Source organism: Salvelinus fontinalis, chromosome 26 (genome assembly GCF_029448725.1).
Source record: "Salvelinus fontinalis isolate EN_2023a chromosome 26, ASM2944872v1, whole genome shotgun sequence".
Taxonomy (NCBI): Eukaryota; Metazoa; Chordata; class Actinopteri; order Salmoniformes; family Salmonidae; genus Salvelinus; species Salvelinus fontinalis.
Genome location: NC_074690.1, coordinates 9,083,440 through 9,099,406, shown reverse-complemented (window position 1 = coordinate 9,099,406; position 15,967 = coordinate 9,083,440). Strand labels below are relative to the sequence as shown.

Here is a 15,967-nt window from a genome sequence, read left to right as displayed (position 1 = left end):
TATGTATGTCTATATAGGTATGTGTATGTATATATGTGTATATGTATGCATGCGTGTATGGATATATATATTTACCCCAAAAAATATGGGGGAATGGAAATGATGCAGACAATTACATTGGAAGCAACATTCTTTCCGCAATACTAAGCTGATCCACCCCTATACAAAACAAAACAAAAAACAAAAAAGTCTATGATTTGATATTTGATAGAGCAGTCTGACTGAGCGGTGGTAGGCAGCAGCAGGCTCGTAAGCATTAATTCAAACAGCACTTTCGTGCGTTTGCCAGCAGCTCTTCGCTGTGCTTCAAGCATTGCGCTGTTTATGACTTCAAGCCTATCAACTCCCGAGATTAGGCTGGTGTAACCGATGTGAAATGGCTAGCTAGTTAGCCGGGTGCGCGCTAATAGCGTTTCAATCGGTGACGCCACTCGCTCTGAGACTTGGAGTAGTTGTTCCCCTTGCTCTGCAAGGGCCGCGGCTTTTGTGGAGCGATGGGTAACGATGCTTCGAGGGTGGCTGTTGTCGATGTGTTCCTGGTTCGAGCCCAGGTAGGGGCGAGGAGAGGGACGGAAGCTATACTGTTACACTGGCAATACTAAAGTGCCTATAAGAACATCCAATAGTCAAAGGTATATGAAATACAAATGGTATAGAGAGAAATAGTCCTATAATAACTACAACCTAAAACTTCTTACCTGGGAATATTGAAGCCTCATGTTAAAAGGAACCACCAGCTTTCATATGTTCTCATGTTCTGAGCAAGGAACTTAAACGTTAGCTTTCTTACATGGCACATATTGCACTTTTACTTTCTTCTCCAACACTTTGTTTTTGCATTATTTAAACCAAATTGAACATGTTTCATCATTTATTTGAGGCTAAATTGATTTTATTGATGTATTATATTAAGTTAAAATAAGTGTTCATTCAGTATTGTTGTAATTGTCATTATTACAAATAAATAAATAAATCGGCCGATTAATCGGTAGCGGCTTTTTTGTGGTCCTCCAATAATCGGTATCGGTATCGGCGTTGAAAAATCTTAATCGGTCAACCTCTAATTAGGATCTGTCTAAAAATTATTGAATCAGTTATAGATCCAATTGCCTTTTAAATTGAGACTCTGCATGCAGAATTCTGCAAAAATATCCTCCGTGTACAACGTAAAACACCAAATAATGCATGCAGAGCAGAATTAGGCCGATACCCACTACTTATCAAAATCCAGAAAAGAGCCGTTAAATTCTACAACCACCTAAAAGGAAGCGATTCCCAAACCTTCCATAACAAAGCCATCACCTACAGAGAGATGAACCTAGAGAAGAGTCCCCTAAGCAAGCTGGTCCTAGGGCTCTGTTCACAAACACAAACACACCCCACAGAGCCATCACCTATAGAGAGATGAACCTAGAGAATAACCCATAAGCAAGCTAGTCCTGGGGCTCTGTTCACAAACACAAACAGACCCAACAGAGCCCCAGGAAAGCAACACAATTAGACCCAACCAAATCATGAGAAAACAAAAAGAGAATTACTTGACACATTGGAAAGAATTAACAAAAAACCAGAGCAAACTAGAATGCTATTTGGTCCTAAACAGAGAGTACACAGTGGCAGAATACCTGACCACTGTGACTGACCCAAACTTAAGGAAAGCTTTGACTATGTACAGACTCAGTGAGCATAGCCTTGCTATTGAGAAAGGCCGCCGTAGGCAGACATGGCTCTCAAGAGAAGACAGGCTATGTGCACACTGCCCACAAAATGAGGTGGAAACTGAGCTGCATTTCCTCACCTCCTGCCATATTAGAGACACATATTTCCCTCAGATTACACAGATCCTCAATAAATTCGAAAACAAAACTAATTTTGATAAACTCCCATATCTACTGGGTGAAATACCACAGTGTGATAAACTCCCATATCTACTGGGTGAAATACCACAGTGTTGCATCACAGCAGCAAGACGTGTGACCTGTTGCCACAAGAAAAGGTCAACCAGTGAAGAACAAACACCATTGTAAATACAACCCATATTTATGTTTATTTCTTTTCCCTTTTGTACTTTAACTATTTGCACATCGTTACAACACTGTATAAAGACATAATATGGCATTTGAAATGTCTTTATTCTTTTTGAACTTTTATGAGTGTAATATTTACTGTTAATTTTTGTTTATTTCACTTCTGTTTATTATCTAATTCACTTGCTTTGGCATGTTTGCCATGCCAATAAAGCCCTTCAATTAAATTGAATTGAGAGAGCATATTCCAAAGCTACATGATCAGGTAAGTAGGCTATAACAACCTATCAGTTTATTAGCATCCTATAGGCTACTGTCATGAGTGTCCTGATCAGGTCAGGTTACAGGAGACCACAACCCTACAGATTATCTCTCAACCCCAACAGAGGAGGAGAGATCTAAGGGTCTGAAGATGTGGGGGTTTTATGACCCCTCACACCCATGGTAATTCTGAGGCCACGGACAACGTTCCCTTGTCCCTTCCCTCTCACTATGGAGAACCAGCCTCAGAACTTTAAACATGCAATAAAGGGACTTTGGAACAATGGTTTCCGTCAGCCACAATGGTGGTCATGACGATAGATGGAATATGAAAATGTATGTCATTTTTGTTTTGTTATTAAAGGTTAATAGATGACGTTATTATGAAAACATTGTAACGTTAAGAGTTTTCCTCGTATATGCTTGATGTTTATACATTGTACGTTGTGTGGAAAATGTCCAAATCAAAGAGAATGTTTCGGTAGAGATGAAATGTGAAGTTAGTTGTCTAAAATTGGATTTGAGTAAAATCTATACCTTGCCCCTTAAACCTGGTACGCCCAGAGAATTGCCCTGAAGGCGGTTACGCCCACTTCTGACCCGAGGGTATAAAACCTGTGAGTGCAGAATTAACATACATGACTAAGTGACCCGAGCTGCAGCCAAAGGTCTAAAAGGTCAACGAACCCAAAACGCAACAAGTTGAAGACAAAGAAATCTTTTTCTACCCAAGCTACGGATGAGTAGCGGTGTCTAAGCGGGTGAATTCAAGCCGAACCACCTAGCCTCCACTCCCCATCGAATCGTTGTATCTACACTCTTTCATCTTTATGCTGTGAGCTCTGAGCTACAGAGCTATCTGTCCTCCGAAGACCCCTTCCAGAGCGAGGACAAAGGAACAGGCCAGTAAAGCCAAAGGACACGGACATCGTGAGGACACCTAGAGAGGTGCGCAGGAGAAGTGCGTCATTGAGCAGCTTGAACGGTCCACCCGGGAAAATCCACGGAGACCTTCCACAAGTAATTACATCATTATATTCTGACTCATAACAGCGACAGTTTGGGGAAAGGCAAGGTTAGAATGAGCATAGATGACAATTTCACCCAAATGTATATTCCTCTCGTGTACTTTCTCTCTTTCTCTCTTTTAAATCCCCATTTTGGGTAACACGCGCCCTAGTGTGTTGGCCCGTTATACTAAGTTCTAATCAATAGCCTAGAGTGTGTTTTTGTGTATGTGTATCTTTTATCATCATTTTAGCTTTTTAGTAAATAAACATTCAACTAAGACTGGTGTGGTGCGAATTCATTAGTGAGACCCGGGTCCGTGCAATATCCCGGGCTATTCGACGTTCAGAACGAGACTGTTAGAGGCAACTGGTTAATTAGCGGCTGTGGTAAAATTGATATTCTGATATTCTTTGAGTTAATTTGGGAAATAGAAACTCAATAAAAACTAGTTTTCCCATGGTGCCCCAGGTTAATGAGTTAATAATTGCTTGATTCAGTTAATCACGTAATTAGAAACTTGTAATCATTCGATGAGCAACAGTCGCCACATTAACTAATACAACGTCACGACACTACTATCCAACGCACTACACTACCTCCCATGTATCACCCTATGGACGTTGCGCGCACACAGCCATGCCTAAACTATATAGATAGCCTGTTTGGGTTAGAGACAACTTATGCTTGATCCGAAATGTGGTCGGAGGCGTCCAATGTGAGCTCTGGACCATGCGCCTCTCAAATGTTGTATCAATGTGGAGGCCTCCGTAAAGCCTCCGCATTGACATGATTAGTTGACAGTAGGTGGGGGCGGGAGGTCCTGTATAAACGCAAACTCACTTCCTTCGCATCTTCCTTCACAACACTAATGTGCTGCTCGACAAAGAGCCGGTATGCGTGCCCTGACTTCTGCAGAGGCCGTACCACTAAATGCTGGATGGCCAATGCAGAAATCGGATTGACCATGTAACACCTTCCAGCGCGATCATGCAGAGTAAACATCCCAGCACAGAATGAAACTATAAAAAAAAAACTCTCTCTTACCATGAAGCCATCTGTGTCCAGTCGGAGGGGGTTTTATCCGGTATGTTCTCAGTTCCCTTTCCCAGCAAATATTCTGTTCAGTCGGTAATATCAAGCACGCAGCGCAGCTCGTAAGAGATGACAGGTATTTGATCACTGCAGCCGCAGCACGCGCTCAACGTACACCCTGCTGCGAACGAGGGGAGACGGTACCTCCAGCTCGACCTGGCCTTCACAGACCCGAGACGTCTTTACCTTCACAGACCCGAGACGTCTTTACCTTCACAGACCTGAGACAGCGGGACAAACAAGAGACAGACAGAGACAACTTCTGAGTTCCCACAGCAAGTCCTGTCTGTCCATGGGTTTCCCATACTGTAGAATCAACCTACTCAGATCTTTACGGTAGCCTACAGTTCCCTATTTGTTGCTGCATACATGTAAGTACGGTCTTTTAGGGCAGCAGTGTTGTGGAGACTTAGAAGACAAAACTCTGGCTAGTCTGTTGGGCTGATGTGAATCCGCATATTACTGCGTTCATCTGCGGCGCGACTCGCGCCTGCGCCCCGCCACAGAGCAGAGCGGCCGGCAGATGGAGACATTGAGTCTTAACGTCCTAATGCATTGTATGCAGCGGCAAACCACTCGTATCCCCAGTGGTCCTACCTAAAACATTCTCTATTCAGTCTGCTGCAAAGAACTTGATTTCCTCCTTAACTAGATTTCACAGAGAGAAAAAAACGGGGAAAATATGCGTACTTTCTTTATGAAACACAATTTTCCATCACCATGCTGTTTATAGCGTTTAGCCAATCAGGTTGCAGTCTGTTTCCTGTATTATTATTTTAGCAACAAAAAAATATACAACTTTTCAAATTGTACAGAAGTTCAATTATACACTCAAAATGCATATTTAGCAAAGAACATAACATAGCACACAGGTTTAAGAAAAATAAATATACAGTACCAGTCAAACGTTTGGACAACTACTCATTCAAAGGGTTTTCTTTATTTTTACTATTTTCTACGTTGTAGAATAATAGTGAAGACATAAAAACTATGAAATAACACATATGGAATCATGTAGTAACCAAAAAAAGTGTTAAATAAATCCAAATACATTTTATATTTGAGATTCTTCAAAGTAACCACCCTTTGCCTTGATAACATCTTTGCACACTCTTGACATTCTCTCAACCAACTTCATGAGATAGTCACGTGGAATGCATTTCAAATAACAAGTGTGTCTTGTTTTAAAGTTAGTTTGTGGAATTTTTTGCATCTGTGCCAAGGAAATTTAAACTCTTGAACCGCTCCACTTCAGTCCAGTCGATGTTAATGGGGGCCTGTGCTGTCCTCGTTTTCCTATAGTTCACGATCAGCTCCTTTGTCTTGCTGACGTTGAGACAGAGGTTGTTGTCACGTTGAGGTTGTTGTCATGGCACCACACTGCCAGGTGTCTGACCTCCTCCCTATAGACTGTCTCATCGTTGTCAGTGATCAGGCCTACCACTCTTGTGTCGTCAGCAAACTTAATGATGGTGTTGGAGTCGTGTTTGGCCATGCAGTCGTGTGTGAACAGGGAGTAGAGGAGAGGACCAAGCACACACCCCTGAGGGGCCCCAGTGTTGAGGATCAACGTGGCAGACGTGTTGTTGCCTATCATTACCACCTGGGGCGGACCGTCAGGAAGTCCAGGATCCAGTTGCAGAGGGAGGTGTTTAGTCCCAGAGTCCTTAGCTTAGTGATGAGCTTTGAGGGCACTACGGTGTTGAACCCTGAGCTGTGTTCAATGAATAGCATTCTCACATAGGTGTTCCTTTTGTCCAGGTGGGAAAGGGCAGTGTAGAGTGCGATTTAGATTGCGTCATCTGTTGGGGCGGTATGCAAATTGGAGTGGGGCTAGGGTTTCTGGCGTGATGGTGTCGATGTGAGCCATGACCAGCCTCTAAAAGCACATCATGGCTACCGACGTGAGTGCTACGGGGCGGTAATCATTTAGGCAGGTTACCGTCCCTTTCTTGTGCACAGGGACTATGTTGGTCTGTTTGAAACATGTAGGTATTACAGACTCAGACAGAGAGAGTTTGAAAATGTCAGTGAAGACACTTGCCAGTTGGTCAGCGCATGCTCGGAGTACACATCCTGGTAATTCGTCTGGCCCAGCGTCTTTGTGAATGTCGACCTGTTTGAAGGTCTTGCTCACATCGGCTACAGAGAGCGTTATCACACAGTCGTTCGGAACATTTGGTGCTTTCAAGCATGATTCAGTGTTGCTTGCCTTGAAGTGAGCATATAAGTTATTTAGCTCGTCTAATAGGCTCGCGTCACTGGGCAGCGTCTGGGTTTCCCTTTGTAGTCTGTAATAGTTTTCAAGCCCTGCCACATCCGACGAGCGTCAGAGACGGTGTATCTGATAATCTATCATTTGTTTTTCAACAGGACAATGACCCAACACACCTCCAGGCTGTGTAAAGGATATTTGACCAAGAAGGAGAATTATGGAGTGCTGCATCAGATGACTCCTGACCTGGCCTCCACAATCCCCCGACCTGAACAAAATTGAGATGGTTTGGGATGAGTTGGACCGCAGAGTGAAGGAAAAGCAGCCAACAAGTACTCATTATATGTGGGAACTCCTTCAAGACTGTTGGAAAAGCATTCCAGGTGAAGCTGGTTGAGAGAATGCCAAGCGTTTCCAAAACTGTCATCAAGTCAAAGGGTGGCTAATTTGAAGAATCTCAAATATATTTTGATTTGTTTAACACTTTTTTGGTTAAGACATTATTCCATATGTGTTATTTCATAGTTTTGATGTCTTCACTATTATTCTACAATGTAGAAAATTAGTAGCTGTCCAAACTTTTGACTGGTACTGTAGTACAGTAACTACATCAGAACAACTACCTGATATATAGTACAGTAACTACATCAGAACAACTACCTGATATATAGTACAGTAACTACATCAGGACAACTACCTGATATATAGTACAGTAACTACATCAGGACAACTACCTGATATATAGTACAGTAACTACATCAGGACAACTACCTGATATATAGTACAGTAACTACATCAGAACAACTACCTGATATATAGTACAGTAACTACATCAGGACAACTACCTGATATTCTCTAGATATATAGTACAGTAACTACATCAGAACAACTACCTGATATATAGTACAGTAACTACATCAGAACAACTACCTGATATTCTCTAGATATATAGTACAGTAACTACATCAGAACAACTACCTGATATATAGTACAGTAACTACATCAGAACAACTACCTGATATATAGTACAGTAACTATATCAGGACAACTACCTGATATTCTCTAGATATATAGTACAGTAACTACATCAGGACAACTACCTGATATATAGTACAGTAACTACATCAGAACAACTACCTGATATATAGTACAGTAACTACATCAGGACAACTACCTGATATATAGTACAGTAACTACATCAGGACAACTACCTGATATATAGTACAGTAACTACATCAGGACAACTACCTGATATATAGTACAGTAACTACATCAGAACAACTACCTGATATTCTCTAGATATATAGTACAGTAACTACATCAGGACAACTACCTGATATATAGTACAGTAACTACATCAGAACAACTACCTGATATATAGTACAGTAACTACATCAGGACAACTACCTGATATATAGTACAGTAACTACATCAGGACAACTACCTGATATATAGTACAGTAACTACATCAGAACAACTACCTGATATATAGTACAGTAACTACATCAGGACAACTACCTGATATATAGTACAGTAACTACATCAGGACAACTACCTGATATATAGTACAGTAACTACATCAGAACAACTACCTGATATATAGTACAGTAACTACACCAGAACAACTACCTGATATATAGTACAGTAACTACATCAGAACAACTACCTGATATATAGTACAGTAACTACATCAGAACAACTACCTGATATATAGTACAGTAACTACATCAGGACAACTACCTGATATATAGTACAGTAACTACATCAGAACAACTACCTGATATATAGTACAGTAACTACATCAGAACAACTACCTGATATTCTCTAGATATATAGTACAGTAACTACATCAGAACAACTACCTGATATATAGTACAGTAACTACACCAGAACAACTACCTGATATATAGTACAGTAACTACATCAGGACAACTACCTGATATATAGTACAGTAACTACATCAGGACAACTACCTGATATTCTCTAGATATATAGTACAGTAACTACATCAGAACAACTACCTGATATATAGTACAGTAACTACATCAGGACAACTACCTGATATATAGTACAGTAACTACATCAGGACAACTACCTGATATTCTCTAGATATATAGTACAGTAACTACACCAGAACAACTACCTGATATATAGTACAGTAACTACATCAGGACAACTACCTGATATTCTCTAGATATATAGTACAGTAACTACATCAGGACAACTACCTGATATATAGTACAGTAACTACATCAGAACAACTACCTGATATATAGTACAGTAACTACATCAGAACAACTACCTGATATATAGTACAGTAACTACATCAGGACAACTACCTGATATATAGTACAGTAACTACATCAGAACAACTACCTGATATATAGTACAGTAACTACATCAGGACAACTACCTGATATATAGTACAGTAACTACATCAGGACAACTACCTGATATATAGTACAGTAACTACATCAGAACAACTACCTGATATATAGTACAGTAACTACATCAGGACAACTACCTGATATATAGTACAGTAACTACATCAGGACAACTACCTGATATATAGTACAGTAACTACATCAGGACAACTACCTGATATATAGTACAGTAACTACATCAGAACAACTACCTGATATATAGTACAGTAACTACATCAGGACAACTACCTGATATATAGTACAGTAACTACATCAGGACAACTACCTGATATATAGTACAGTAACTACATCAGGACAACTACCTGATATATAGTACAGTAACTACATCAGGACAACTACCTGATATATAGTACAGTAACTACATCAGGACAACTACCTGATATATAGTACAGTAACTACATCAGGACAACTACCTGATATATAGTACAGTAACTACATCAGGACAACTACCTGATATATAGTACAGTAACTACATCAGGACAACTACCTGATATATAGTACAGTAACTACATCAGAACAACTACCTGATATATAGTACAGTAACTACATCAGGACAACTACCTGATTCTCTGATATATAGTACAGTAACTACATCAGGACAACTACCTGATATATAGTACAGTAACTACATCAGGACAACTACCTGATATATAGTACAGTAACTACATCAGGACAACTACCTGATATATAGTACAGTAACTACATCAGGACAACTACCTGATATTCTCTAGATATATAGTACAGTAACTACATCAGGACAACTACCTGATATATAGTACAGTAACTACATCAGGACAACTACCTGATATATAGTACAGTAACTACATCAGGACAACTACCTGATATATAGTACAGTAACTACATCAGGACAACTACCTGATATATAGTACAGTAACTACATCAGAACAACTACCTGATATATAGTACAGTAACTACATCAGAACAACTACCTGATATATAGTACAGTAACTACATCAGAACAACTACCTGATATATAGTACAGTAACTACATCAGGACAACTACCTGATATATAGTACAGTAACTACATCAGGACAACTACCTGATATATAGTACAGTAACTACATCAGAACAACTACCTGATATATAGTACAGTAACTACATCAGAACAACTACCTGATATTCTCTAGATATATAGTACAGTAACTACATCAGGACAACTACCTGATATATAGTACAGTAACTACATCAGAACAACTACCTGATATATAGTACAGTAACTACATCAGAACAACTACCTGATATTCTCTAGTATATAGTACAGTAACTACATCAGAACAACTACCTGATATATAGTACAGTAACTACATCAGAACAACTACCTGATATATAGTACAGTAACTACATCAGGACAACTACCTGATATATAGTACAGTAACTACATCAGGACAACTACCTGATATATAGTACAGTAACTACATCAGGACAACTACCTGATATATAGTACAGTAACTACATCAGGACAACTACCTGATATATAGTACAGTAACTACATCAGAACAACTACCTGATATATAGTACAGTAACTACATCAGGACAACTACCTGATATATAGTACAGTAACTACATCAGAACAACTACCTGATATATAGTACAGTAACTACATCAGGACAACTACCTGATATTCTCTAGATATATAGTACAGTAACTACATCAGGACAACTACCTGATATATAGTACAGTAACTACATCAGGACAACTACCTGATATATAGTACAGTAACTACATCAGACAACTACCTGATATATAGTACAGTAACTACATCAGAACAACTACCTGATATATAGTACAGTAACTACATCAGGACAACTACCTGATATATAGTACAGTAACTACATCAGGACAACTACCTGATATATAGTACAGTAACTACATCAGAACAACTACCTGATATATAGTACAGTAACTACATCAGGACAACTACCTGATATATAGTACAGTAACTACATCAGGACAACTACCTGATATATAGTACAGTAACTACATCAGAACAACTACCTGATATATAGTACAGTAACTACATCAGAACAACTACCTGATATATAGTACAGTAACTACATCAGGACAACTACCTGATATATAGTACAGTAACTACATCAGAACAACTACCTGATATATAGTACAGTAACTACATCAGGACAACTACCTGATATATAGTACAGTAACTACATCAGGACAACTACCTGATATATAGTACAGTAACTACATCAGGACAACTACCTGATATATAGTACAGTAACTACATCAGAACAACTACCTGATATATAGTACAGTAACTACATCAGGACAACTACCTGATATATAGTACAGTAACTACATCAGGACAACTACCTGATATATAGTACAGTAACTACATCAGAACAACTACCTGATATATAGTACAGTAACTACATCAGGACAACTACCTGATATATAGTACAGTAACTACATCAGAACAACTACCTGATATATAGTACAGTAACTACATCAGAACAACTACCTGATATATAGTACAGTAACTACATCAGGACAACTACCTGATATATAGTACAGTAACTACATCAGGACAACTACCTGATATATAGTACAGTAACTACATCAGGACAACTACCTGATATATAGTACAGTAACTACATCAGAACAACTACCTGATATATAGTACAGTAACTACATCAGGACAACTACCTGATATATAGTACAGTAACTACATCAGAACAACTACCTGATATATAGTACAGTAACTACATCAGGACAACTACCTGATATATAGTACAGTAACTACATCAGAACAACTACCTGATATATAGTACAGTAACTACATCAGGACAACTACCTGATATATAGTACAGTAACTACATCAGGACAACTACCTGATATATAGTACAGTAACTACATCAGAACAACTACCTGATATATAGTACAGTAACTACATCAGGACAACTACCTGATATATAGTACAGTAACTACATCAGAACAACTACCTGATATATAGTACAGTAACTACATCAGAACAACTACCTGATATTCTCTAGATATATAGTACAGTAACTACATCAGGACAACTACCTGATATATAGTACAGTAACTACATCAGGACAACTACCTGATATATAGTACAGTAACTACATCAGGACAACTACCTGATATATAGTACAGTAACTACATCAGGACAACTACCTGATATATAGTACAGTAACTACATCAGGACAACTACCTGATATATAGTACAGTAACTACATCAGGACAACTACCTGATATATAGTACAGTAACTACATCAGGACAACTACCTGATATATAGTACAGTAACTACATCAGAACAACTACCTGATATATAGTACAGTAACTACATCAGAACAACTACCTGATATTCTCTAGATATATAGTACAGTAACTACATCAGAACAACTACCTGATATATAGTACAGTAACTACATCAGAACAACTACCTGATATATAGTACAGTAACTACATCAGAACAACTACCTGATATATAGTACAGTAACTACATCAGGACAACTACCTGATATATAGTACAGTAACTACATCAGGACAACTACCTGATATATAGTACAGTAACTACATCAGGACAACTACCTGATATATAGTACAGTAACTACATCAGGACAACTACCTGATATATAGTACAGTAACTACATCAGAACAACTACCTGATATATAGTACAGTAACTACATCAGAACAACTACCTGATATATAGTACAGTAACTACATCAGAACAACTACCTGATATATAGTACAGTAACTACATCAGGACAACTACCTGATATATAGTACAGTAACTACATCAGAACAACTACCTGATATATAGTACAGTAACTACATCAGGACAACTACCTGATATATAGTACAGTAACTACATCAGGACAACTACCTGATATATAGTACAGTAACTACATCAGGACAACTACCTGATATATAGTACAGTAACTACATCAGAACAACTACCTGATATATAGTACAGTAACTACATCAGGACAACTACCTGATATCTCTGATATATAGTACAGTAACTACATCAGAACAACTACCTGATATATAGTACAGTAACTACATCAGGACAACTACCTGATATATAGTACAGTAACTACATCAGGACAACTACCTGATATATAGTACAGTAACTACATCAGGACAACTACCTGATATATAGTACAGTAACTACATCAGGACAACTACCTGATATATAGTACAGTAACTACATCAGGACAACTACCTGATATATAGTACAGTAACTACATCAGGACAACTACCTGATATTCTCTAGATATATAGTACAGTAACTACATCAGGACAACTACCTGATATATAGTACAGTAACTACATCAGGACAACTACCTGATATATAGTACAGTAACTACATCAGAACAACTACCTGATATATAGTACAGTAACTACATCAGGACAACTACCTGATATATAGTACAGTAACTACATCAGGACAACTACCTGATATATAGTACAGTAACTACATCAGGACAACTACCTGATATATAGTACAGTAACTACATCAGGACAACTACCTGATTCTATATAGTACAGTAACTACATCAGGACAACTACCTGATATATAGTACAGTAACTACATCAGGACAACTACCTGATATATAGTACAGTAACTACATCAGGACAACTACCTGATATATAGTACAGTAACTACATCAGGACAACTACCTGATATATAGTACAGTAACTACATCAGACAACTACCTGATATATAGTACAGTAACTACATCAGAACAACTACCTGATATATAGTACAGTAACTACATCAGGACAACTACCTGATATATAGTACAGTAACTACATCAGGACAACTACCTGATATATAGTACAGTAACTACATCAGGACAACTACCTGATATATAGTACAGTAACTACATCAGGACAACTACCTGATATATAGTACAGTAACTACATCAGGACAACTACCTGATATATAGTACAGTAACTACATCAGGACAACTACCTGATATATAGTACAGTAACTACATCAGGACAACTACCTGATATTCTCTAGATATATAGTACAGTAACTACATCAGGACAACTACCTGATATATAGTACAGTAACTACATCAGGACAACTACCTGATATATAGTACAGTAACTACATCAGAACAACTACCTGATATATAGTACAGTAACTACATCAGGACAACTACCTGATATATAGTACAGTAACTACATCAGGACAACTACCTGATATATAGTACAGTAACTACATCAGGACAACTACCTGATATATAGTACAGTAACTACATCAGGACAACTACCTGATATATAGTACAGTAACTACATCAGGACAACTACCTGATATATAGTACAGTAACTACATCAGAACAACTACCTGATATCTCTAGATATATAGTACAGTAACTACATCAGGACAACTACCTGATATATAGTACAGTAACTACATCAGGACAACTACCTGATATATAGTACAGTAACTACATCAGGACAACTACCTGATATATAGTACAGTAACTACATCAGGACAACTACCTGATATATAGTACAGTAACTACATCAGGACAACTACCTGATATATAGTACAGTAACTACATCAGGACAACTACCTGATATATAGTACAGTAACTACATCAGGACAACTACCTGATATATAGTACAGTAACTACATCAGGACAACTACCTGATATATAGTACAGTAACTACATCAGGACAACTACCTGATATATAGTACAGTAACTACATCAGGACAACTACCTGATATATAGTACAGTAACTACATCAGGACAACTACCTGATATATAGTACAGTAACTACATCAGGACAACTACCTGATATCTCTAGATATAGTACAGTAACTACATCAGGACAACTACCTGATATATAGTACAGTAACTACATCAGGACAACTACCTGATATATAGTACAGTAACTACATCAGGACAACTACCTGATATATAGTACAGTAACTACATCAGGACAACTACCTGATATATAGTACAGTAACTACATCAGGACAACTACCTGATATATAGTACAGTAACTACATCAGGACAACTACCTGATATTCTCTAGATATATAGTACAGTAACTACATCAGGACAACTACCTGATATATAGTACAGTAACTACATCAGGACAACTACCTGATATATAGTACAGTAACTACATCAGGACAACTACCTGATATATAGTACAGTAACTACATCAGGACAACTACCTGATATATAGTACAGTAACTACATCAGGACAACTACCTGATATATAGTACAGTAACTACATCAGAACAACTACCTGATATATAGTACAGTAACTACATCAGGACAACTACCTGATATATAGTACAGTAACTACATCAGGACAACTACCTGATATATAGTACAGTAACTACATCAGGACAACTACCTGATATATAGTACAGTAACTACATCAGGACAACTACCTGATATATAGTACAGTAACTACATCAGGACAACTACCTGATATATAGTACAGTAACTACATCAGGACAACTACCTGATATATAGTACAGTAACTACATCAGGACAACTACCTGATATATAGTACAGTAACTACATCAGGACAACTACCTGATATATAGTACAGTAACTACATCAGGACAACTACCTGATATATAGTACAGTAACTACATCAGGACAACTACCTGATATATAGTACAGTAACTACATCAGGACAACTACCTGATATCTCTAGATATATAGTACAGTAACTACATCAGGACAACTACCTGATATATAGTACAGTAACTACATCAGGACAACTACCTGATATATAGTACAGTAACTACATCAGGACAACTACCTGATATATAGTACAGTAACTACATCAGGACAACTACCTGATATATAGTACAGTAACTACATCAGGACAACTACCTGATATATAGTACAGTAACTACATCAGGACAA

At 38.1% G+C, this 15,967-nt stretch overlaps 1 protein-coding gene across 4 annotated transcripts in view; it reads right to left on the bottom strand.

The window, feature by feature from the left end:
- Positions 1-4,881, bottom strand: part of adcyap1r1a (adenylate cyclase activating polypeptide 1a (pituitary) receptor type I) — a 132,387-nt gene extending 127,506 nt beyond the window's left edge. For 2 of the 4 annotated variants that reach the window (XM_055882474.1, XM_055882475.1), the window contains exon 1: positions 4,344-4,881. The gene's annotated coding sequence lies outside the window, so the exon portion shown is untranslated. The remainder of the gene's footprint in view (positions 1-4,343) is intronic. The other 2 variants (XM_055882473.1, XM_055882476.1) reach the window with 1 other exon arrangement.
- Positions 4,882-15,967: the final 11,086 nt, after the last annotated feature.